Genomic DNA, 25,126 nt, shown 5'->3' on the forward strand with positions numbered 1-25,126 from the left:
ATGTGCTGTGGCATGTGGTGGCAACCAGTCTGACTGATGGCTCCATTCCCTTGCTGTGTCTGCATCCATCACAGCTAAGCCCTTCAGGCTACTCAGAAAGGCCTTTCACGACCTGGTCTGTGCCCACCACCATCCCTCCCCAATGTCCAGCCTCATCTCTTGCTACTTTGCCAAGTTTCAATTCTCCCAAAAGCGTTATGGTCCAGCTCCACTGTTGCATATGCTGTTGCTTCCACTGTGAAAGCTACTAGTCTCTTCCCTTCATATCATCACGCTCTCCTATTTTCAAAACTTCATATAGAAAGCTTTCTGGCATCTCCCTGCCTCCAAGATTGGATGAGATACGCATCTGTGTTCTTGTAGCTTCTCATTTGTCCTCTATCATTGAATATTTCATACTAGGCTGTGATTGACTATTTTTCCATTTCCCCAATTAAATCATCAGATCTAAAAGGGCAGGTACTAGGTCACATCCCTTCCCTGTGGCTGTAGCTCCTAACATAGCGACTGTCATGTAATAGACTCTTAAGCAACATCTATTGAAATAAGCATGTAATATATTTCCAGAGAGTCCCAGCACAGGATGATTTTTATGTTGCCTGGTTACACGTTCTTGGTTTAACAAACCTAGTGAGAAACTTTCCCTTCAGAAAAAATATTTGCTGTTGTAACTTTTAAACACGTAATTACATTTCATATTGGATCGTCTTGAAGGGGTTTACGAATATGTTCTTATTCTTTTATTTCTTTTACAGAAAGTTGGTGTGCTTGATCAAACCAGGGTCTTAAAAGTGGTAAATGTTTGGGTTCAAATGAAGAGATCCATATTATCATCCACAATATGAGAAGCCCTCAAAAGATGGTGAATACTAAAAACACCGGAGTGGGAATCTGGACACCTGGCTTTTAGTTCCTCTGCTGTGTGACCTTGAGAACTCCAGCCGACTCTCCCTGTTCTAAGGTATCTGGTTATTTGCAAAACGTGATAACTAATTCTTACAATTTTATTTAAAGCAAGGTCAACGGATTCTGAGTTTGTGCCTGGGGAAGGTCCTATGGGAAGAGAATAAGAGTTTTGGGGCATGGACCCATAGACGTCTGTTTGAGATAACTGTAGATGTAGATTTTCTTCTTTTTTTTTTTAATATTTTATTTTATTTTATTTTATTTATTTATTTATTTTTTGGAGGAAGATTAGCCCTGAGCTAACTACTGCCAATCCTCCTCTTTTTGCTGAGGAAGCCTGGCCCTGAGCTAACATCTATGCCCATCTTCCTCTACTTTATACGTGGGAGGCCTACCACAGCATGGCTTGACAAGCGGTGTCCTGTCCACACGCGGAATCGGAACCAGCGAACCCCGGGCCGCCGGAACGCGCGAACTTAATCGCTGCGCCACTGGGCCGGCCCTAGATGTAGATTTTCATGCAGCAGTAGGAAATAATACAGAGACCCTGTGACCCTTTACTCGGTGCTCCTTCCCCAAAGGCAACACTTTGCATAACCATAGTGTAACATCACCGCCAGGACATTGACATTGACATTGACAGTCAGATTCCGCCAGCTTTATATGTACTCATTCGTACATGTATTCAGTTCTGTGCAATTTATCACGTGTAGATTCGTGTGACCGTCACCGCGGTCAAGATACAGAAAAGCTCCATCACAAGGATCCCCTATGCTCCATTTTATGGTCGCAGCTGCCACCCTCTCTTTCCTCATCCCTTAACCCCTGGCAACCACTAATATGCTCTCTGACTCGATAATTATGTTATTTCACAAATGTTATGTAAACGGAATCATGCAGTCTGCATCCTTGTGAAGCTGGCTTTTTTTCACTCAGTCTAATTTCCTTGAGGTTCATCCAAATTATTGCATGATTAGGAGTTCATTTCCTTCGATTGCTCAATGGTAATCCATGGTATGGGTATAACATTGTTTGTTTAACCAGTTGCCCACTGAAGGACGTTTGGGTTATATCCAATTTTGAGTTAAAATGAGTAAAGCTGCTATGAATATCAGTGTGCAGGTTTTTGTGAGAACATGTTTTCATTTCTCCGGTGTAAATACCCAGGAGGGGAATTGCTGAGTCGTACCATAAGCACCTGTTTGGTTTTGTAGGGAACTACCACACTCTTTTCCAGAGTGGTTGTATCATTTTACTTCCCACCAGCGATGTGTGAAAGATCTAACGCCTTCTCTGTGCCCTCTCTCCAGCATTTGATGTTAACACTGTTTTTTCATTTTAGCCGTTCTGGTAGGTGTACCGTGATATCTATGGTTTTCATTTGCATTTCCTTAACGGCTAACAATGTTGAACATCTTTTCACGCACTTATCTGCCATCTGTATAATCTCCTTGGTGATATAGGCATTTTGGCTGCTACAAGGTACTTCTTGCCTCCTTCTGGATTCTCAGCGGATTCCCAGGTAGATGGTGAATCGCTTCCAAGGTAAACGATGAGTTATTGCACTTGAGTGCTGACTAGATAGTGTTCTAGGTATTGGGGATTCAGCGGTGAGGAGAGCAGACGAAAATCCCGGCTTTCATGAAGTTTATATTCTAGTGGGGAGGGAGATGGCCAGTCAACACAGGACATAAGTTAAATTTATAGTATATTAGATGGTCTTAGAGCTTTAGGAAAAAACAGAGATGGAAGATAAGGAGTTACTTTAGTTGTAATTTAAAACGGGGTGGTCAGAAAAGGCCTCAGTGAGAGGAGACATTTGAGTGAAGACCTGAAGAAGTGAGGGGAGGCCCTGTGGGTGTCTGGTAGAAGGATGCTTGTGGCCTTGAAGGAGGTATGGTCAAGGAGCTTCAAGGTGGCCAGGATGGTTGGAGCAATGAGTAAAGAAGAGAGTGGGGGCCACATCAAGGTGGCCAGGAAGGCTGGAGCAGTGAGTGAGGAGGAGGTAGGGGTGATGAGGTCAGAGTGGTATCGGAGGGGGCTGACCGTGCAGGGCCTCCAGGCGTGGGTAGGACTTAGCTTCTTCACTGAGGTGGGGAGTCTTTGGGAGGTGTAGGGCAGAAGGGTGGCAGTTTCTGATTTCGCTTCAAAAGCATCATCCCGGCTGCTGTGTTGAGAGGAGCCTGAAGGGAGAAGGATGGAATGAGGGAGACCAGTCCGGAAACCACTGCGATAATCAGGCTAGACATGACGGTGGGTTGAAGGGCGTGCAGGCAGAGGGTCACTAGAAAGGATGGATTCCGGAAATATTTTGAATGCATGTGGGGGGAGAGAGAAAGAGAAGACAAAAGTCTGCGTCCAAGGTTCTTAGCTGGATCCTCAGAAGGATGGAAATGCCTTTAGAGGACACAGGGAAGACTGTGGGAGGGAGCTTGAGAGCTCGGATCAAGACTTGCAACATTTAAGGTGGCTTTTAGACAACCAAGTGGCGATGACAAGATGAGGAGGCCGTTGAATGATGATCTGGGGCCCTAGGGAGAGGCCTGAGTGGTGATATTAATTTGAGAGTCACTCTTGGTGTAGCACCTATCACATAGTTAGTGCTCCAAAGTGGAGGCTGATCTTTTGAGTACAGGTCCTCGAGTCCTTGTTCCAAAATCCTTAGGGCCAGGTTTCAGAAAAGCTTTAAGCTGAATGATGTGAAATCACCAATATTGACCATTTTTGACCTACAGTAGTAGTAATTTCATACGGTTTACCCTAATAATACACTCTATATGTCTTATATTACGTAACAGTCTCGATGGGGTCTGGAGCAGCACCCTATAATCAAACCCAGAAACGTTTCTGCAGCCCAACATACACATACTGAGTGGGATAGATACGAAGGACACGCCACACACATGGCTTCAGCTCAGCTTTTGCTGCCAAATGCATCATAACAGCTTTCAGATTGTTAGAGATTTTTGGATTTTGGACGTGATCTTGCATTATTATCATTGTTGTTGTTATTATTATTTTACAATTCTGTGTGGCCTCCAGTGAGTTGAAATAGGCCAGTGAGCAGGAGGCACTGCCAGGCATATTTCAGTTCAATTTTGAGACCGTCAATGCTATTCACTTGTCCATAAGGCTGCTTCCAAGGCTGGGAGCTCTCGATCCCAAGAGTAAATACAGGACCCGAATAACCACCTCCTGGGGATATTTTAGAGGAAATTTAACTATTGGAGAGATGATTGGAGTTGATGTCTTTTAGAGCACCTGGTCTCACTGAGGAAAGATAACTCTAAATCATTTCTGCTCTTCAGGCCTCATTCTCTCCATCTGCAAAGTGGGGCCATGGAGTTGAACTTTGTGGCTGCTGAAGATGCTTCTGGCATTCATGTTTTCAGGATCTCTCTGCTTCTCTGTGTCTTCTCTTTGCCCACTGGGTGTGCCCCCCAACCCATCTCTACACGCTTGTCTGCTGAGAAACCCTTTTTCCAGGCTGTACCATGGCCATTTCCCCATGATGCACAAGGAAGGAGTCACATGGCTGGCTGGGATGGGGAAGCCGACGTTTTCCCCGTTGCTTCCCAAATTGGGAAAAATGGTTATTTTTGAGTAATTACTTCTTGACATCTAAGTGTGTTTTGGCTTATGCAACATCCACGGGCTTCCTGCAAGAGTGTGAATCTGGGGCACAGCCGCACCTTCCTGGGAAGCTGTTGATGGTTGCAGGGCCTCCCCTTTCTGGTTCTCTTGGGAAAGGAGCTATCTGATGAAAGACTTGTTCAATGACTGACACACAGCCCTCTAAGGACCAACATAAAAAATTGCAACCATTTTGAATGGAAACCTTTCTAAAATATAGTTTACACTTTAAAGTAGTTTAATTTTTCTGAGGATAAAATAACATATTTTGACTTTAGGGAACTGAAAAAAAAATAGGGTGGGGAATAATTATTCACACTCTCTAAACTGAGAGTTGGCAAAATTTTTCTGTAAAGGGTCAATGGGAAGTATTTTAGAATTTGTGAGCCAAGAGGCAACATTGAAGATTCCATGTAGGTGTTTATATAGCCATTTACAAATGTAAAAGTATTCTTAGTCTGCAGGCCATACACAACCAGGGGTAGGCAGACTCGATTTTGCCAACGGGTGGTGTTTTCTGATCTCTGCTCCAAACCCTCTAGAAAGCGGTATTCACACTTAAAAGTATTTCTTTCCAATTTAATTTTCTATGCTTCTCTTTTAAACCATCCTTGGGATCACCTTGTATATCTCATTTTGATTCCTGCTCATCTCACTGAATGGCAACGTGTCATGAATCAAGTTGTGAAGGACGGCGTAAAACTTCTCTCAGATGAAGTGCTGGCGTCCGCTTAAGCAACATCTACTTAAAATGCATTTGGATCGTTTCTTATTAGTTTATTAATAAAGCATCAGTTGTTTTTTTGTATTTTGGGTCTTGCCTGGAGTCTCAGCAGGGACATCTCCAGGGCGAAGGTTATGAACCTATTTGATGCTCTTTCTATGTAGAGGTGGTTCCATACATCACCCATTTTTGCCAGGATTGGATATTTCCTAGAACAACAGCCTCATTTACATTACTTGGTGGGATCCCAAAGCAGATGCAGCTGTGCTTGGGTCATTCCAGTTTCCATGGTGAATGTCACCGAGTCTGTGCCCGGGTCCCCTGCAGCCGTGGAATCACACAGAGCAATGTTGCCCATCTGCTGAGTGTGCCTCCAAATTAGGCTTTTAGGATTCTCTCTTCTTTTCTTCCTCAATACTCCCTTTCTCTCTGCTTTGCTTAGATCTAGCTCCCTTTCGGTTTATCAAAATTCTCAAGCAGGTTGGAGCCAACTGGTCCCCTCCTAGGCACAGGCCCAAGAGAAGCTCTTGCACGTGTTCAACGGGAGGTACATATAAGGCCCTTTGTTGTAGCAGTTGTCATGGTAGCAAAAACCTGGATGCACATCAGATGCTTGTTACCAGGAAAGGCGATGACTAAAGGGTCGCAGGGCCACACAATGGGGCGTTGTACCATCAGCCAAATGAAGGAACAATGGCAATACGCCTCCATATGGATGAATCTTAGCAAGATGATATAAAGTGAAAAAGTAATTCCCATAGATTATATGCAGCAAAGGTTACATAAAGTTAAAAACAATGCAAGCACATGCACGCACACACACTCAAATGCATATAGATATAAGTGATTAAAAAGAGAGTAAAGCAATGATGAACACAGGACTCAGGATGATGGGTACCCTGAGGTGGGTGGTTGTGAAGGGTTTCATATGGCATCCTATGAAACCCCAAGCTCCTGGCTTTCCTTTTACACATCATGGGTTAATAGGTACTTATAACGTCCTAACTCATTAATTAACCAACTAAATAAAAAGCAGTCTAAGCATGGACTGCAAAGACGATGTGCCATGATCCGGGGATTATGACAATCCCCGTTCTGTCTTTCTGAGATCCAAAAATAGACAAGAAAGGAGAGTCAGTGGATGCTGCATGTGATCCTGATAGACTTTCCAGTGACTCATGTGGATAAGCATTAGGACAGAGATTTCAGGGTGACTGCTTTGTCTCCACAGGGAAATGTTTTTATTTTCTTCTTAGTTCTTGATTCTGGTCCAGGCAGCTGATGTTGCCAGGGAGCTGAGGTCTTGACGAACCCGCTCTCATTGTTAAACCTGAGAAGCATCCCCTTAAAAGGGCCTGGAGTTATGACTGTGTATTTGTTGACCATTTGGTTACAGTAAGAATTTAGGAGGCCTGTCTCCAGAGAGATGACATGCTCTGGTTGGGAGAAGAGTGCTCAGGTGGAATGAGGGTTGGCAGAGGCCCAGGAGTAAAGGAAGGGAGTGCAGAGGGAGAGGGGTGAACCATGTGGTGACAGTGTCTGCAAGCTTGGAGCAAGATGGAGCCCCTGAAGTCTTGACCAAACAGCCCGACTGTTTCCTTGGACTTTTTCTCCCTTCTCTGGCCTTTACGTTATTACTCGGTTTCGACCAAGAATGCCACTAAATTGTGGAGCCTGGCTGTGGGTGTGGGCATTTCCTCATTCCTTAGGTATCTACTTGGTGGCTCAGACTCAACCAGAAACTGGAGCTGGAGATGTGACGGCCCAGAGCTGAGGCTGAAGATCGCCGTTATTTAGTCTGTGATTGTAGCCCTACCTCCCAACACGGACGGTATTGGCCCTTAGTCCTGAATTGGGTTGAGTGGATCTTGCAATAAGAGAGCAGAGGGCTAAGATATGGATTTGCATTCCTGGTGGCAGCCCCAGGCAAAGTCGGAGCGCCCTCCCCGCAGCATGTCCAGACCACACCTCAGTTCACATTGCATTGTCATGATTTATTTACATCGCTCTCCTGCCCACTAGCCTGTGAACATCTCAAGGGTAGAGACTATGCCTTTTTCATTATTAGGTCTCCCAAGTTCAGGGCATAGTGTAGATGCCAAATAAATGTTTGGGGGAACACCATGCGTTACATCTTGTTGTCAGTGCCCAGTGAGTGGGACTTCTCAGTGAGCACAGGTTATTACTGTTAAGAGAGGTCAAGGGTCAGAGAGGAGGGGTGGTTTGGTTTGGACTTTGAAGTGGATTTCACGGATATTGATGGAAGACAGACAGTGGGGAGCAATGGCGGGGGCAGAGGGTAGAGATATTCAAAGTAAACAATTGGAACTTCACGTCTGCTGATCCATCAGAGTAGACTCTGGCAGGAAATAGTATTGCTGACCCTGTGTGTACTAGCTGCAGCTCAGCCCTGAAGCTGAGGATGGGCATGGAGTTTGGGTGGTAAAGAGGTAGCATGGGAATGAATGTTTTGCCATCACCATCTTTACTCCAGCTCTGCAGTGGGAGCTTTCTGGATGCAATCTTACCTGGTTCTCACACAACCACAGCAGACAGTCACTATGACTTGAACTTTTCAGAGTAGGAAATAGGCAACAGAGGGTGATGCAACATGCTCAGAATTACCCCAAAAGTGAGCAGGAGAGCTGAAGCTGAAGTTGAAGGCAGACCAAGTTCCTGAGGCTGTGCTCTGTTCCCTCTGCCACCCTGTCACTCTGCCACGTGTAGAGGGCGCGGCCAGTGGAGGTTAGGCTGAGAGCCAAGGTGGGAGGCGGGAGCCATTAGACACATCCAGGGGACAGTGTGGGAGAGGACAGGAATGAGGCTGCAGCAGCGGGCTGGGCAGCTCCTTGTGGTCAGGGACATTCTATTTGGACTTTGTAAACCTCCACCCTTCACACCCAAGAAAGTTCACAGCGGTCACACCCTAGTCACGGCCTTTCTGGGGAATGTTTCTGGAACTGCACAGAGAGCTCGGGCAGGGAAGAAAGGCAAGGCGCTGCCTTGGAACCAGGGCCAGAGACGATGATTTTGGAATTTAGAAGGGCACAAGGATTCAGCCGTTGGGGCTGGAGATGAGTAATGTCTGGTTAGGGGAGGAGTTCCACTTCCTGAAAAGGAAGTGACAAAAAAAGAGACTGAAGATGTGACTGAAGAAGCAAATGGTTTTCGTACCAGTTATGGCGCAAGAGAAGGCCAAAGACTGGTTTCTTGGGGGCTGTTTTTCATCAAAAAACTTCTGAGTGGTGTGTTGACAGAGGCAATGTATGTGGGAGAGAGAGAGAGGGGAGATTAGAAACAGGGAGAAATGACGTACAGAAACAGAGAGACAGACTGAGATGGAGGCAGAAATATCCAAAGATAAAAGAAAAATACAAAGACACAGGGAAGTCCAGGGGCACATGGAAACCAGGATGGTGAAAGACAATCAGAGGGGCAGAGAGATGGGGACAAAGACAAAGAGAGGAAAGGGGACAATGACACGAACACCCAATGAATAGCTGTGTTTAATGGAGAAAATGCAGGTGAACTTCCTGAGAAAGGCTGCACCCTGGCCCTTTGGGGCTCCCTGGGCGCACGGGTTCTTTGACTTAGCTGAGGTGCTGGATGGTTCAGAGTCTCTGTGCTCTCCTCACTGACAGGTAGAAGTCCTGAGGAACGAGGGTACCGACAATACAGACCTTCCCTCTAATCACAGCATCTCAGCCCTGTAAGACGCCTTAGTGTCATCTCCCATCCTCCCATCCCAGCCCTCTGCTTGCTCGTCTGCAGTTACCTGTGATGACTGATTGCCCAGTACTGACTCTCAGAACATTCTTCCTTAGGCTGAGCTGCCTCCCTGTGACTTCCAGTTTGGGATCAACCAGGAGCAAATCTAGTCCTGCTTTTCCACTTGGCTCTTCAGGTTGTTGATGATGATGACCGTGTCCCCACCATGTTCTTCGGCAGTTCCTTCACTGGTGTTTTCTGTCAGGACAGGCTAAGTGATGCTGTAGTAACAAAGAATCCCAGCATCTCAGGGGCTTTCGGGAACAAGGGTTTATTTCTTGTGTTAGAGAAAGATAATACTGTAACTGCTAAAGAAAAAATTATTCATGACACTTGTTAAAGAGTGGTAAGGCAGATTTTATTCAAGGAGAGCCTATTGCAATGGGTGTAGGGACCGCTTCAGTGGGGACTAGCAGAGATTGGACTTAACGCCAAATACAGCATGGGCGAGTGGAAATTTATAGCCAAGGATTGGAGTGGGGATCACTCGATGGAAAATTACTGAGATGAAACATCAGGGGTAAGGGGGATTCTGGGTAAACTGACCTAACCGGAAGGCAGGCCAGGGTGGTCAGACATCACCTGGGGGATGATGGGGGTTAAAGAACCTGAGTAGATATTGGGAGTGATCAGACATGGAGGGTGGAGGATTCTGGCTAAACGGACTTGGCAGGATTCTTGCTAAAACTGAATAATGCAGAGATGGACATCAAAGCTCAAAAGTCAGAGCCTGGTTGAGAGGAGCGTTCATAGGCACCTGAGAAGATTCTGGAGAGACTCTATCACTTGCTCACACTGTACGTTCATCGCTGGCCAGAACAACTGTTCCAATTCATATGCACTCCAAGACCCAGGCTGATCAAGCAGCCTCTATCTAAAACACTACCGATCATGGTGGTTGAAGAGAACCCGAGTCTCCATACCATGGTCCTGAAAACTGCTACCGGAAGCGACACACATCACCTTCAATCACATTACATTCACCAGAGCCTTATGCCAGTGAGGTGGGGAAGGGAACTCTGCCCTCAGAAAGGGGCAGAGAAAATTTGGGAGCAATAACACAGTGTGTCACACCTTTAATTTAATCTTTCTATCCAGGTCTTACTGGATCTTTATCATTTCAATGCCTTTAAAAAATCTCATCTGTTATTGCTTGGGGTCCAGAAGCAGCTGGCTCTTCTGTAGCTCCAAGATGGAAAAGGGCAGCCTATCTTCATTGGACTTTGAATGAGTGAGAAATAAACCCTTATTGTATTAATCCACTGAAATTTTAGGATTTGCCTGTTCTGACAGATACTGTTCATTATTTTAATGCAGAAATTGGTATCAGAAGTGGAGTGCTCTGTAACAAAAACATAAAATATAAGATGTTAGCTTAGTGATCCCAGACAGGAAATAGGAAACTGAGCTGGAGAAGATGAACTGGGAAGATGGGGCTCAGAGTATTCACTGAGAAGGTATTTGTAAAGTGGTCCCCTGTGATGGCTTGAAAAAGCAGACCTTGTGTTTACTGGACTCGTCATTCCAGGGGAAGAGATACGAAAATAGAATGACGGTGACGTGGCTGTATTTGGTAAGGTATTACAAGCATGAGACAAGCTCAGGAAATCAGGGGGTGGATTACAAGCAGAAATTACGAAGAATAGAGAGAGTCCGGAAATGTGAAACCTTGAAGTTGGAATAGCATACTACTTTAGATACCACACAATGCGAGACGGAATTCAATAAGAATTTAAGTGGCAAAGGCCTAGTAAAAAACCTCTCAGTTGGAAAAATGACTCAGGGCATAGATCAAATGAAAAGAGCAGACTTCTCATTGATTTTTCCATATAGTCTCAAGGTAGCTGCCATTAGCTTAAGAGAGAGAGAGAAGCAAGAAAGTAAAACAAGCAAGGAAAAGGACAGATTTGAGAACTATATCTTAAAAAGAACTTTGGCTGTGGTCCCTGGAAATAGATCAGAAACCTATTATGTTATTGAGTGAAATGCAATGCCAAAGAAACCACAAGCCCGGTCTAGAAAATCTTTGAGGCTTAACACAACTCTTGGGATGTCAATCTTTCATGAACAGAAAGTAGACTAAGAAAACCATGAAACATCCAAGGAGGCCGTAATCCCTGGTACTTACTTCATAGGTGTTCAAGGAAGATCTTGGCTCCCAAAGGGTGGACTGAGGGGTGGTGGGAACAATGAACAAGCATGAGCTGCCCTGAGGGAAGATTCAAAGCCTCTCTCTCATCCAGAGAAGGAATGTTCTTGAAGTCTGCCCAGCAGAATTTCAGAACTGTCCCACATCAGCGACTCCTGTTTGTTTCCCATTCTTTCCAAGTAGGAGCGTTGATTGTGGTTATCCTGTCTCTGTTCCTCCATTGTATCTTGGATGTGTGCTGTGTGTCCTGGGTGCTAGGCATTGCTGGGAGAGAGGAATATAGAATTTGTTCTTTTAGGTCATAGGTCTAGATAGTGACTCTCAACTGGGGGACATCTGGCAATACGTGGAGGCATTTGGGGTTGTTACAACTGGGGAGGGTGCTACTGTCATGTAGCGGGTAGAGGCCAGGGATGCTGCTAAACATTCTATGGTGCACAGGACAGACCCCTACAATAAAGAATTGTTCAGTTTAAAGTGTTAGTGTTACCAAGATTGAGAAACTCTGGTGTAGGGAAGAAAAGGTGTAACCTCCCGACCTAACAGCAAGATTCTGGCTATCACCTGGAAATCAGAAAGCCTGACTTGGAGTTGATGCTCATTCCTTCATTTAACACTTAACTGAGTGCCTGCAAAAGGGAAGGGGTGGGTGGGGGTGGTGGAGGGGCAGATATTTGTCAGACAATTAATGCTAATTGTTGTAACAGATAATCTCCCCAAATCTTAGTGTCTTAAATAGTGAAAGTTTGTTTTTCACATCATGTCAGGGAAAAATCTGCTTTTTCTCCTGAGCAACTAATATTTTTTTTCTCTTATGGACGTTACAAACCTGATAATGGATTGATTTTCCTCATTGACTTAGCTACTAGGAAGCTCTTTTTAGCAGCTGTTCATTATGTTTACTGATATTCCCTGGCTCATCTTCCTATTTGACTTTGATTTGCTCATAACTTGGATTTCTTCCTCCCTACCACCCCCGCCCCCAATATTGTGATACTTTTGTTTGTTGCCTCAAAATCCCTTTGGGGATGAGATGAGCTGTAGAGTAAATGAATGACTCAAAAGCAGTCTTGCTGGAAGATGGCTGCTATTGAAGGGAAATTGGGGAACAAGTAAGTATCCCTTTCTTTCTTTAAAAAGGAAAGTGGAGCTTTGGGTTCCGGCTTGAAAATTTACAGAATTGAAACTGTTGTTTGGGCTTGAGATCTGTAAATAACTTTTCTTTTCCATTCTGTAGTTCTACTCACCCCTTTTCAGTTGCTGTTTTAACAAGCCAGAGTCTCATTTGCTTTGGCTGGCAGAGGAAGGAGACAAGAAAACTTTTCTCCAAGATCTTTTGGGGAATCACTTCATGAAAATGTGTTTGTCTCAGAAGGAAACTGGCCCGAGGTCAAGCCCCTGCTCACTCCTGAGAAGGCAACGTTCAGAGTTGGTGTTTTTACTTTTTCTTGTCTGTTTCCAAATGTGAAACAGACAAGTCAGGAAAACCAGTTGCAAACTAGCTGCGTGACCTCAGGTCTTTGGTACCCCCTCTCTTGTCTCCAGAAAAATTAGTCGGCTGAGAAACCACCCAGATCTGTGGTTCTCGTCTGGGTACCAAAAGAATGGGCTAATCCCGTGAACTGTGACTTCTGATGATTTGGCTTGGTAGGATTTTGGTGACACCCAAACCCTGCATTCAGAGGAAGCAGGCTCTGCTTTCCATAAACATGGAGGGAACGATGGGTTTGCAGGCCCAGGCTGGAGTCTCGCTGTTGACAGCCTTAAGTGATGGATCCGTGTGAACTCTGGAGCCCCACCACCTGGTTCCAGTCCCTGCTCATCCCTCAGTTGTGTAACCTTGGGCAAACCACGTTGCCTCCTTAGGCCTCAGTGTCCTCATCAGCCACGATAGGATGACAACAATAGAACCACGTGTCTCATGAAGAGAAAATGACGTAATGCTCGTAAAGTGCTGGGCACGTTATGCAACACGTATTCCTGATCGCTATACTTAATAGGGCCAGACACTGCTGGATTGGGGTGTGGCCACCAGGGGGACTGACCCAGGATGCCCTCGCCCAGGGCCCCACTGGACCATCTTTTCTCCCTTTCGAAGAGGACAGAAAAGAATTGCCCCAGCCATTCTCCAGAAATGGATGGCAGGAGGGTACAGAAACATCCTCACAGCGAAGCTTCGAGAAAGCCAGCTCTTAATCAGCAGTGGCCTCTTCCCCTCCATCCAATCCTTCCTTGGGAGACGAGTCCCTTTCCCTTCTGGTTTCCATTTTCTCTTCTGTGAAATAGATAAATTGGATTAGACCATCTCTAATCTAATGGATTTCATCTCGCCCCAGTTTAGGTATTTTGTATTAAATTAAAGCAGGATTTCTCAACCTGGGCATTATTAACACTATAAGACAGATAATTCTTTGTTAGTCTGGGCATTGTAGGATGTTTAGCAGCCACCCTGGCCTCCACCCACTAGATGCCTGTAGTACCCCTCCCCTCAGTTGTGACAACTAAAAATGCCTCCAGACATTGTCAAATGTCCTGGGGTGGGGGGTGCGGGGAAGCAAAATCACCTTGGTTGAGAACCCTTGACTTAAGAGTACTTAAACATAATAATACTGATCACCTTTATCAAGTACTTCTTTATGCCAGCCACAGAGCTAAGAGATGTCTATGCTGGAATCTTATTTACTCCTCATAACCTCCTTGTGAAGTGGGAATGAATATCCTCTGCTTTGCAAACAAAGGTATTGACCTGCTCATAAGTAAAGAAGCTTGGATTTGAACCCACGTTTTCCCAACATCAGAGCCTATGATGCTTTACCCCTTTAAAAGTTTAGAAATACAGGGGTGATCTTTTGAAGAGAAAGGCACTATGGTTTATTTAGTGAGAACACAGAATTTGGAACCAGGCAGACCTGATTTGGAATATCCACGCCAATGAGCTGACCATCATTTCTTCACTGAGCTCCATTTCTTCCCTTGTTCAACTGAGGGTAATACCAGCCTTGTAGATTGTTGGAGGATGAAATGAGGCAGAGAGACACCTGACGTGCCAGGTCCTTCTCTAACTAATTTATATTGTCAACAACAATGGAGAACACTGTTGACATTTCTTTCAATCTTTCCCTGCAGCCCTGGGTGTGGTGTCAGCGTTCCTGGGGTGGATGAAAACCTTGTGCCATAGTGTATCACCTCATTCCTGGTCCTACCCTCTCTTGAGTGTCTGTACCTTTCTTCTGAGCTCCAGAGCAGCATAGAGAGCAGGCTGCTGGAAAATCCATACTTGATGCAACCAGAACTGAAATAGTCATGTTGCCCCTAATCTGCTCCTTCATTGCATCCCCTTTCTCAGTGACCCCAGTCACTCAAGCCAGGACTCTGGGCGTCGTTCTTGACTTCTCCCAACTCCTCACTTCCCATGGCGGAGCAGTGACCAGGCGCTGTCCATTGTACTTGCTAAGACCCCCCTGGCATCTGTCTGCATCCCTCATCCTCTCTGCCTTTCCCTGGGCCAGGCCAGCACACCTCTCCCTTGGATGCTGAAGGTGCTCTCAGACAAGTCTTGCTGGCTCTACTCTCGTCCTCCCATCTGTCCTGACAGTGCAGCCAGAAAGATGCTGCTCAGCTGTGCATCTGACCAGGTCTCTACCTCCTTATTCACACGATAAAATGTCCAGTTCCCTAACTGGTACTGGTGCTCTTCTCATTCTGGCTCTGTCTTCTTGTCCTCCTTACCTTTGGTCTCTCTCCTTTTTCTCAGTTTCAGCCATACTGAACCACTCACAATTTCCTGAAGGCACCATGCTCTCCCTTCTCTTTAGCCATCTGAATATGTTTTTGCCTAGTCTAGAACACTTCCCTGCCACTTTTTCTTTGGCCTAGATAACTCTTGTCAATCCTCAGCTTAGAGTTCACTTCCCCTTGGAAACCTTCTCTGATCTCTAGACCTGGTCAAAGACCTCCTCAGGGCTTCCCCACCAAGGCAATAATATGCTGCACTGTGACCATCTGTGGACAGGTGTGTCTCCTCCACCAGACTACAGTTTTTCTGGGCAGCAAGTATAGGATGTTTTCTGTAGCATAAATGAATGATACGTGGTGTTGCATAAGTTAAACAGGTGTGAGAAGGGAAGAAACCAACACAGTGAGTTATAGAAACTGAACAAATGAATAATCCATGTCCAGTCCTGAAACTCTCTAGGAGGCCCCCTTCCCGTCTTGAAATCTCCAGGAATTCAACAGGAAGACTATCCTATTCGGTGGAAATATGACTCAAGGTAACCTTATCTTTGACATTAAGATAGATAAGAAGCCATCTTAGTACCTGACAAGGAGCCTACGTTCCTTTTTGTAGTATAAATGTCAGATGGCGAGGGTCAAAGAGCTGGGAGCTATATGACCAGCAATTCACTTTTGGCTGAGCTGTTGGGGAATTTATTCATGAGTCTCTCTGATGATGCAACCTGAAAAACTGGCTGAGCTTTTGGTATGCTTTAGAGCAGGATTTCTCAACCTTGGCATTATTGGCATTCGGGGTTGATAATTCTTTGTTGTGAGGGGGCTGTCCTGTGCATTGTAGGATGTTTTGTGACATCCCTGGACTCTACTCACTGGATAACAGTAGTACACCCTCTATCTTAATTGTTACAACCAAAAATGTTGTCAGACATTGCCAGATGTCCCCTGTAGGGACAAAATCAGCCCTGATTGAGAACCACTGCCCCAGAGGAATTAGAATTGGAGTCCTTCTGATGGAGCCAAGAGGGCACTGGATGACAGTTGGATTTGAAGTTCATTGCCAGCTCTGCCATTTACTGAAGATGTTTTTTGTAAGTTCTATGTGAATTCAAGGTCAGGATGCTTGACTTTGGGGAATCATCTTGACCTCCCTGGATTACAGCCTTCTCATCCAAAGTCACTGAATAATGCAAGTCCAGAATGTTTTGGATCCTTCCAAGCTCAGTTGTGGTCTCAGGAATGATCAGGGAGATGGAGTGAGCTCAGACCTCAGGCTGGGGATCTGTGGCCTGGCAGCTACAGTGAGGTGATGAGATTCAGGCTTCTGCTTGCCCAGGATGGCCTGTCTCCACAGGCCAACTAGGGTTGCTCCCTAGAGCTTCTCAACATGCCCCAGGGAGGACTGTCTCATTCAGTCACTTCTTGGCTGTTCTCCTTTCCTGGCAGCCTAGACTGTCAGAGCTGGAAAGTGCTTAGAAATGCTGGTCTGAGCCCTTTGTTACAGAGGGGCAGACTGAGGCTCAGAAGAGGAAAGAGTCTTAGCTGAGGTCACACAATGAGTGAGTGAGTAAGACCCCTTATTGACCCAAGTTTCTTTTTGTTTTTTTTTTAAACCACTTTATTGAGGTATGATTGACATGTAAAAAGCTGTACATATTTGATGTATACAGCACAAAGGACTTGGGGATCAAGTATACACCCACGAACCATCACCACCATCAAGGCCATAATCATACACATCACCTCCCAAACTTTCTTCTCACCTCACTTATTATTATGATTATAATTATTATTAACTTTTTGTGGTAAGAACACAACACAAGCTCTATTCTCTTAGCAAGTTTTAAGCATAGAATACAGCACTGTTAGCTATAGGCATTATGCTATATAGTAGAGATCTACAACTTACTTATTGGTGTTAGTTATGACCCAAGTTTCTTGATTCAGAGTCTGGTATTCTTTCTCCCACTCTGTGCTGCCTAACTCTGGGAGCCTAGCCCCATGTCTGTCCAACCCTTGGTGGAAGTCTTTCCTATAGACTTTTCCTGACATTTCTTTTTTATTTCATTGAAACTTACATGTCTTTCATTTGACGCTTCCTGTATCCTGATTTCTGCCTGGTAAGAACCATCTAATGTAAAACTAGGACCATAACATTTTAGCAAGAAACAATGTGTTTACTTTAGCTCCCAAGACAAACATTTGGCTTTCAACTGAGCTTGAACCCAATGAAATGAAACTAATAGTAGAAGTTTGAGGCACTGAGCTAGGTTTAGAAAGATTTTTGGAGCAGCTAGATCCTTTTGGGAAATTCCCCATCCTTGGAGGTCGTGAAGTCTGCCATTGTGTATCGAGTTGCACACTGGGGTTGTTTCCCATCACGTGATTTAGAGGAAAGAACCTGGGCTTTGGACATAGGTTCAAATTCCAGCTCCATCTCTTCATAGCTGTGTGAATTTATCACAAGGATGACACTGTTTTTGGATGGTCACTAGGGCTGGTCCTAGAACAACTATTACCTTCTTAGTTCCTACAGCAACTATGGGAAGAAGGTTTGCAGTTTATGGATGAGAAGACTGGGCCTCAGAGAGTTTAAGACACAAAGTTACATTAAGTAACAAAGTTAGAAGTGGTGGAGCCGGGGACCCAAGCAAATCGGGCTCCTGATTATAAATGACCAAACTGAGATTGAAAAAAAAAGCTTTAGGCATAATATAATTTCCCTGAGCTTCAGTTTCTTTGTATGCTAAATTGGGATGATAGAACTTCCTTAGAAGAATTTCTGTGAGGATTAAATAAAATAATGCCTGTATAGCACCTAGCACCCACAAAGTGTCTAATAGATGGTTAGTTTTCTCTTTATCACAAGTCACTCATGTTAGTTTAACATCAGTTACAATTTATTGTGTTAACTTTTTGTTTGTTTGTTTCAGTCTTTATTCACTAGGATAGATTTCCAGAGTGGAATTGCTGGGCTAAAGGATGTGCAAATCTAAAATGTTGATAATTACAGCCAAAGAGTCCTCCAAAAGGGTTTTAAAAAAAATCAATATATACTCCCAATAACCTATGAGAATTTTTGCTTCTCGACTGGTTATTTTGTCTATTATCTTTGCGACTTCCCAGTAGTTAACACAGTGCCTTGCATACAAGTAAGTATTTAAAAATGTTTGGATTGAATTGTTTTTTGAATCTTCTTTCTCTCTGATATGAGACTAGCTCATTTTGTAGGTCACCCACTCTTGTTCTTTCACTTGACTGTCATGTATGAAGCCTTCCCTGGTTCTGGACATTGAAGATACCAAGATGAATTAGACATACTTCCTTCCCTGACTTTCTCTTCTTACTCACTCTTAGAGTTTTGTACTCTATTGGTTGACGCTTTTCTTTCACACTCTACTTATTTGAAATACTCTCTCCCTTCCATTTGAAGATATTTCCTTTTGCAATGCTTTGGGGTATATTTTGCCCAACACTCAAATGAGGTTATTCAGGCAGGGATTAATATCCCCAGGTAGCTCATGGGTACAACCGAGGCTCAGCAAGGTAAAGAACACTTCTTAAGTTCACATACAACCATGCGTAGTCTTTGGAGCTGCTAGGCAGGGTCTAAGAAATAGGAACTGGGTCTTGGTGTTAATTCTCAAAAGAGCTCCCATATTGGTAATTCCCAAAAGGGAGAAGATCTCTACCTTGGTGTCTGAACTTGGGTATGGAGGACCTCCTCCTATTTTCCTCCAGGAAAGAAGTGTGGGGTGTGGGCTCTGTGTCTTGGACAGCATTGTCCTGGGGCTGAGGAAGGACCCTACAGAGCCATGAGGCCTGCAGTGCCCAGTCCATGTCTTCTATAAGGAAGCCTAGATTTTGCCCACTGGTGTCTGTGAGCTCCGGGGTCCCCTGCATCCTGCATTGCCACACTGGGAGTGCCAAAGGACCCAGAAATGCTGCTCTTGCTGTTTTATCATTGACAATCTCTATCTTTGCATGTAATGTGTCTTTTTTCCCCTCCAGGTGCTTGCAAGACTCTTTTTAAAATCTTTTGTTTTTGGCAATTTATATATGATGTGCCCAGTAATTTTCTTAGTAACTATATTACTTGGGGTTCACTGAATTCCCTGGATATATGGGTTGCTATTTTTGATCAAATTTGGCAAAAACCATTGGCCAATATGTTTTTATTAAGTGCTAACTTGGTGTGAGCAAACTGCTAAGTGAGTTTACATAGGTAATTTCGCTTAATTTTTCCGAAATGATGTGAGAAAGGTCAGTAGTCTTTCCTCCCTATTCCCACTGAAGAAATTGAGGCACAGAGAGATGAAGGCAACTGCGGAGTTGCAACAGTGAGGACATGGCAGAGTCAATGGATTTCATTCCATTCATGCTTGGCTGACTCCAAAGCACGGCTCTTGCCCCCTCGACCATTCTCCCCCTCTAACTACCTAAAGCCACAAGTCGCTTCAGAAAATCTCAGATGCCCCAAGTCATCCTCTTGGCAGGGTTTTCACCTTTTGTGACTAAAATAAAATGAATTTTCATCTTAGTAAGTAGATCTCTTCCTGTTCAGGCAGTTGATGTCTTGAGGATCATTTAAATTCTATTAAGACTTGAGGGTGCTGGAGTCAATTCCTGCTTATCCTGGGTGAACTTCTGATTCAGACTCATATCCATCACTCTTCCATCCTGCCCAGTATGGCCTCGGGGACTTCAGACTAATCTTTAGCCAAATTGCAGTGAGATCTAATTAAAGTTGTTCATGGGGCACCCAAAGCACCCAGCCAGCCTCATTTCCCCATACACTCTTTCCCCCTGGAGCCCCTCTTCTGTTTCCCGCCCTTGGTTAATATCAGCCCTGATATTGGTTCCCCTACAGTGAACCCAGCACATATGGGTTCAAACTAAATGCACACATTCCCAGGTCCCTGGGTCTTTTGGTTACACTTATATGTAAATGTTTGTTTCTTTAACCTCTGAGTCCCTGAGCTATAGAGCTAAATAGAAGTTACAAATTGTTCAAGTCCAGAGGACGTCACGCTGGGCTCCCACTAAAGTTGTGGCTAGTCACAGGATCTTGAAGTCCTTTCACAGAGAAACTAATGTCCAGAGAATAGCAAGGAACTGAAGCTTCCCTAACCTAGCTCCTTGGCTTCCTGACGTCACAGTCTACCTTCCACCATGGAGATAAAGAACCAAGGACACTCCTCTGAGAAATCCTTTGTCTCCTCCACTGGAAGCAGCCGGAGACACAAGCCCATGGGAAAATGCTGACCAAGAAGGCCATTGCATCCCCTCCCCTACCTAAAAGCCCAAATAAAAGCCCCTACCTGTTTATTAACGGGGAGCAAACAAATTTTGGGGCACTGACCCTTGCTTTGCTCTCTCTGCCTGGCAAAGTAAAGCCTTTCCTTTTTCACCCAAGACTCTGTTCTCGTTATTTTGATTCGCATCAGGATCAGAGACGGAACTTTCAGTAACACTCCTGTGCATCACAGCTTCCTGCTCCCTCTGCCCCCATCACATCCCTGTTCCTCTACTCGGCACATGCCTGTCTTCACCTGATTCAAATTTCTTCTCTACACTGCCATGCCTGCAAGTGTGAAAAAGTTGGGTGGGGTCAGTCACATTTTTTCAGACCCAAATGATGAGACTGGAAGCCCGTTTTTTCTTCATTCTTTATCTGTAAAAGCTCAACATGGAGCCAAAAACTGTGGGCCCTAATAAATGCCTGGTGAAACAGGAAACTTCATATGGCATAAAGTAGGGGCTATGGAAGCAGACAGAGCTGGGTGTGAATCCTAGCACTTATTGCTCTCTGGTCTTGGGCAAGTTTTACTGAACCTCTCTGGGCCTCAGTTTCCTTATGGGTAAACTGGGGACAGCAATGTGGTTGCTGTGAAGATCCAAGGAGGCCATATCTATAAAAGCACTTACCACTGCTGTGTTCGATCCAAACAGGTGCTTGCTACATCATAGTGGAACCATAAGTTGCTCTTTTCTGATCTGATCTCCCATGGCATTTTCACTGTATCTCTTCCAGCCACTTGACACTTTATGTGATGAACTGGGTATGCACATATGTTCTACTCCTCTGAGCTCCTTGAAGAAAGGCCTCATAACAGACTCAACTGTGAATTCCTGGTACACCAGGGCCATGCCTTGTACAAAGGTGACTACTAATAGCTGTTGCACTGAGAAGCAGAATGAGCAACCTATGGGAGAAAGAGGCCTCTGTTGTGTTCCAAAGAGAAATACACAAGAATCAGCTTGTGAAGGTTGGGGTCAGGTCTGTCTCAGGCACAGCTGTGTCCCCATCTCTTGGCACAGTGACAGGTGATAGCCAGGGTTCAACAAATGTCTACTGGATAAATGAATATGGGGTACAGGAACATTTAACTAATCAGAGTCCATGGAGCTCACATAGAGCAATGCCCATCTAGTCTTGGAAAGAGAAACTGAGGCTCAGGAAAGGGGAAAGACTGCCCAGTTTCACACGGGACTCAGCAGCAGGTGTTTTAGATTACCTGATATGTAAGATTATCTATAACCTGGTACAACCACAGCTCTTGGTTGACAAACACTGACTTGGCGTGGCCAGTCAGAACTTAATCCAGCCTGTGATTGGCAGGAGCTGAGCCAACCAGAGGATGAAAGGGACTAAAACATTCAAGCAAAATAAGCACCTGTGTAGTAATCCATTCATGTTTGGGTTCTTTGGGGCTGAGACCCAGTGCATTCCTAAGTCAAGCTGTGTGATTTGGGAGGAAAAAGAGTCTTGGTTATTCTTACATCGTGTGCCTTGACTTTTAACACGTGGAGTTCTACAACCAGATTCTACCTTTTTCCCCCCAAAAGTTGTTTTAAACCAGCTAGTTATGTCTTCCTTGGAGGCATTCTCCTTGGGAACCAGAGTCTTGCCTTACAGAGCATCAAGGTACATTGTGCAGCCCCAAAACAATGGAGTCAAATCTCTTTTGGTTTTCTCATTCTAAACTCATCGTGTTTCCTTTTGTTTGCAGCCTCTTTGACAAATAAATCTTTCCTGTGATTCAGATGGGTCCATAAAAAATCAGACAAGGACTAGAATGTAAGCTTTAAGAGGGCATGGACTTTGTTTTGCTGTCACTGTGTCCCCAGTACCTAAAATAGTGCCCTGTGCACGGTAGGAGCAGAAAGAAAGAAGGAAAGAAGGAAAAGAAAGAAATAAAGAAAAAGAAAGAAAGAAAGAAAGAAAAAGAAGGAAAGAAAGAAAAACAAAGAAAGAAAGAATGAAGCCACTGTTCTTAGAGAAGGGGAAAGAATCTTAAGGACTGGTGCTGGAAGACCCTGAAGATATCTGTAGTCTTACTTATAACCAACTGTGCAACCTTGGGCAAGCACCCTACCCTCTTTGGATTGCTGGTTGGTCTGTAAAATGAAGTGGGTGAGATGAGTGGATGTGAAGAAGATTGAACTCAGTAATAGATATAAAGTATTTTGGGAAAAATATTGTGCTTTCATCATTTTTCTTTCTTTGAAGTCTCTGTATGGGAAAATATCCAGATAGGCTTGTTCTGGGACCATAGTGGACCAGCTGTGCACCAGGGTGGATTCCAAAGACATTGCCAGGTGGTTAGACTGGTGGATTGTACCCAGATCAAATATGTGCAGGTGGCAAAGACTGAGGTGTTTTCCAGAACTTTTTACTGGGGCTGGTGTCGTATGTCCACCTGATAAATGATGCTCTGAGCAGTGTTCAGGAACGATTGAGGTAGGTGGAGACACAGAGAGAGCAGCACTTGGAAGAGCCTATCAGTAAAACCTAAAGTGAAAATTAGGGTTGTTCAGGTCAGATTTGTGTCCACAAAAGAGTATGAAGGAAAATGAGGGAAGACAAAATCTATTGAGAGAAAGCAAGCGAAAAAGTGAGTTTATCAGGAGCTAGTTCGTGCTTGACCTCTTTTAGTTGTGTGACCTTGGACCAGTCGTTTCTAGAAGAACCAGGCATTGTTTTTGGCCTTCTGGGGGATGGAGATGAGTATAACTCAGTCTCAGCCCTCAGAGGTGTGGGAGAAGCAGGCAGGTAAAACGAAGATGCCACTGAGAATGATGACTGCTGAGATAGAGGGCTGTACAAGATTCTGTGGGAATGCAAAAGGAAGCGGGGCTTGAATTGGCTTGAGTGGCTCTGGGAAGGTATTAAAGAGGAGGTGGTGTTTGAGACGGGCATTAAGAGAAGCAACCTTTACTAGGTAGAGTAGGAGCGATGGTGGGTCAGGTCCCACTGTTCCTGAAGGAGAGAATAACTTTCACAAAGAACGGAGGTATGAGGCAGCATGGTGTCTTTGAGCAATGAACTGTGATTTGGCATAGCTCTAGCACTGGCTATATGGAAAAGAAAGCAGGGAAGAAGGGAGGGCACAGATCATAAAGATCCAGTAGAAGAGGCTCATTGGGACTTTTGTACCTGTGGACAGTAATAAGTCAAGGAAAAATTGTAGGCAGAGGACCAACATGGTCACATTTGCATTTCAGAACAATCTTCCCAGCTCTGTGTGAAGGATGAGCTGGAGGTGCGGGAGGACGGTGGCAGGGCCACCAGTGGAAGCCTGTGGCACCTTTCCAGTTGAGAGATGATTAAAGCAAAGGCCAGGGAGACAGGATACGGGGGAAGATAAAAAAAAAAGATGAAGAGATGAGATCATCAGAGCCTCAGATTCCCATCTATAAAGTTAAATGAAGTTAACTAGTTCTGAACCCAATTTCTCTGATGGCCTCAAAGACTAAAATGGAGCGTAACTGTGGTTGAGATTTGGAGATACCATGGGAAACGAGTGACCTCGTAAGGAATTCCATTTTGTAGACTCTCTATAATCTTACTGCCGGGTATATTTGCGAGGGAAGGAGTGCTCCAAGTTTCCATAACAGCCCTGCTAAAGGGTGAAGAAACTCTGCTGTGAAATTGAAGAACGGGATCTGAGACTGGGTTTATTTGAAGGATTGTGAGAGAGTCTCAAGGTTGAAAGAACCCTGAGAAGCCAACGTGTTGGATGCTCTCGACGCCTCTACAACACGCTCACTAAGAGATTGCCCAGTCTCCTCTTGGTCCCTCCTGTAATGAGAAGACGTTCACTTCCCATCAGTCCCATTTCTACCCCACCTTGGCCAGGGAAAGAAGTGCCTTTGAAAGAGACTGTCTTAAGAATCCTCTCATGAAAATGCCTGATTAATGAAGGCTTTACAAAAGCAAGCCGTGGCCTTGATTGAAATTGATTTCATTTTTTCTCTTCTGAGGCCTAGCAGTATTTCACACTCCATGCCAGTTAGAGACAGAAACATGGTTGAGCTCAGGAAGGATTTTGGTGAAAATAGAGCTCTGGAAGTCAGATAATTCTAATGCCTATGGTGCAGTTGAGATGGTTCCATCCATGATGTGGTGTCCAGATGGGGCAGCAAGGGCATACGGTAGAGGCTAAGAAAGCCAGAATCCATTCGTGGTGATAAGGATGATGTAAAACCCTTATCCTAGGATGAAAACAGGAACTGTTAATAAATTAGGCAGAACCTGCTCAAGTGAGTGTGACTAGAGGATTGGAAAAACATTGAGGCAATGACTACAAATCCAATGGGCTGCTTGCTGCCCTCCCTCACCCCCACTTCCCTTATCCTCCTCCCACTCCAAACCTCTTCTAAGTTTCTTCCATCGCCCTCCATCTAAACTGACAACCTTCTTCCTCCTTCCTTCTCCACCCAGTTCTTTCTCACTCCAGGTGTCTGTCTCATTCCTCACATAGAAGCAATGCCTTACGTTTTTACGATGCCTCGCAGTTCACAAAGCCGGTTGGAACACATGATGTCATCAACCCTGCAACCACACTTAGAGGTAGGTGCTGTCCCCATTCTGAAGATGATGAAAATGAGGCTAAGGGAGATGACATCACTTGCCCAAAGCCACAGAGCCACGTGGTGACAGAGGCAGCTGATGGCCCACGCTCTTTTCTCCAAACATTGCTCCATCACTCCAACTTTACAGATTAAGTCTCTGGTATTCCAGTGTGCTGACTTGCACTGGATTTTCCCTGGACATAGGGAACCAAGTGATCTCCTCATTTGAGGATCCCAAGGGATGGCTACTTTCTCCTGGAGGGATTTTAAGAGAAGGTCAAAAGAGAATTTGTCTCCCTGAAAGTTGCCTTGACTTCTGGGGAAATCTTATTCTAACCGCTAGAGTCTTTTCATGT

General features: G+C 44.7%; 1 long non-coding RNA gene across 1 annotated transcript in view; it reads left to right on the plus strand.

The window, feature by feature from the left end:
• LOC124226144 (uncharacterized) overlaps nt 1-25,126 on the plus strand; it is a 40,692-nt gene that overhangs the window by 10,116 nt on the left and 5,450 nt on the right. Inside the window, exons 2-3 of the long non-coding RNA XR_006885210.1 lie at nt 756-961; nt 24,640-24,768. This is a non-coding gene — a long non-coding RNA (uncharacterized LOC124226144). The remainder of the gene's footprint in view (nt 1-755; nt 962-24,639; nt 24,769-25,126) is intronic.

The sequence above is a fragment of the Equus quagga genome, chromosome 1 (genome assembly GCF_021613505.1).
Source record: "Equus quagga isolate Etosha38 chromosome 1, UCLA_HA_Equagga_1.0, whole genome shotgun sequence".
Lineage (NCBI taxonomy): Eukaryota > Metazoa > Chordata > Mammalia > Perissodactyla > Equidae > Equus > Equus quagga.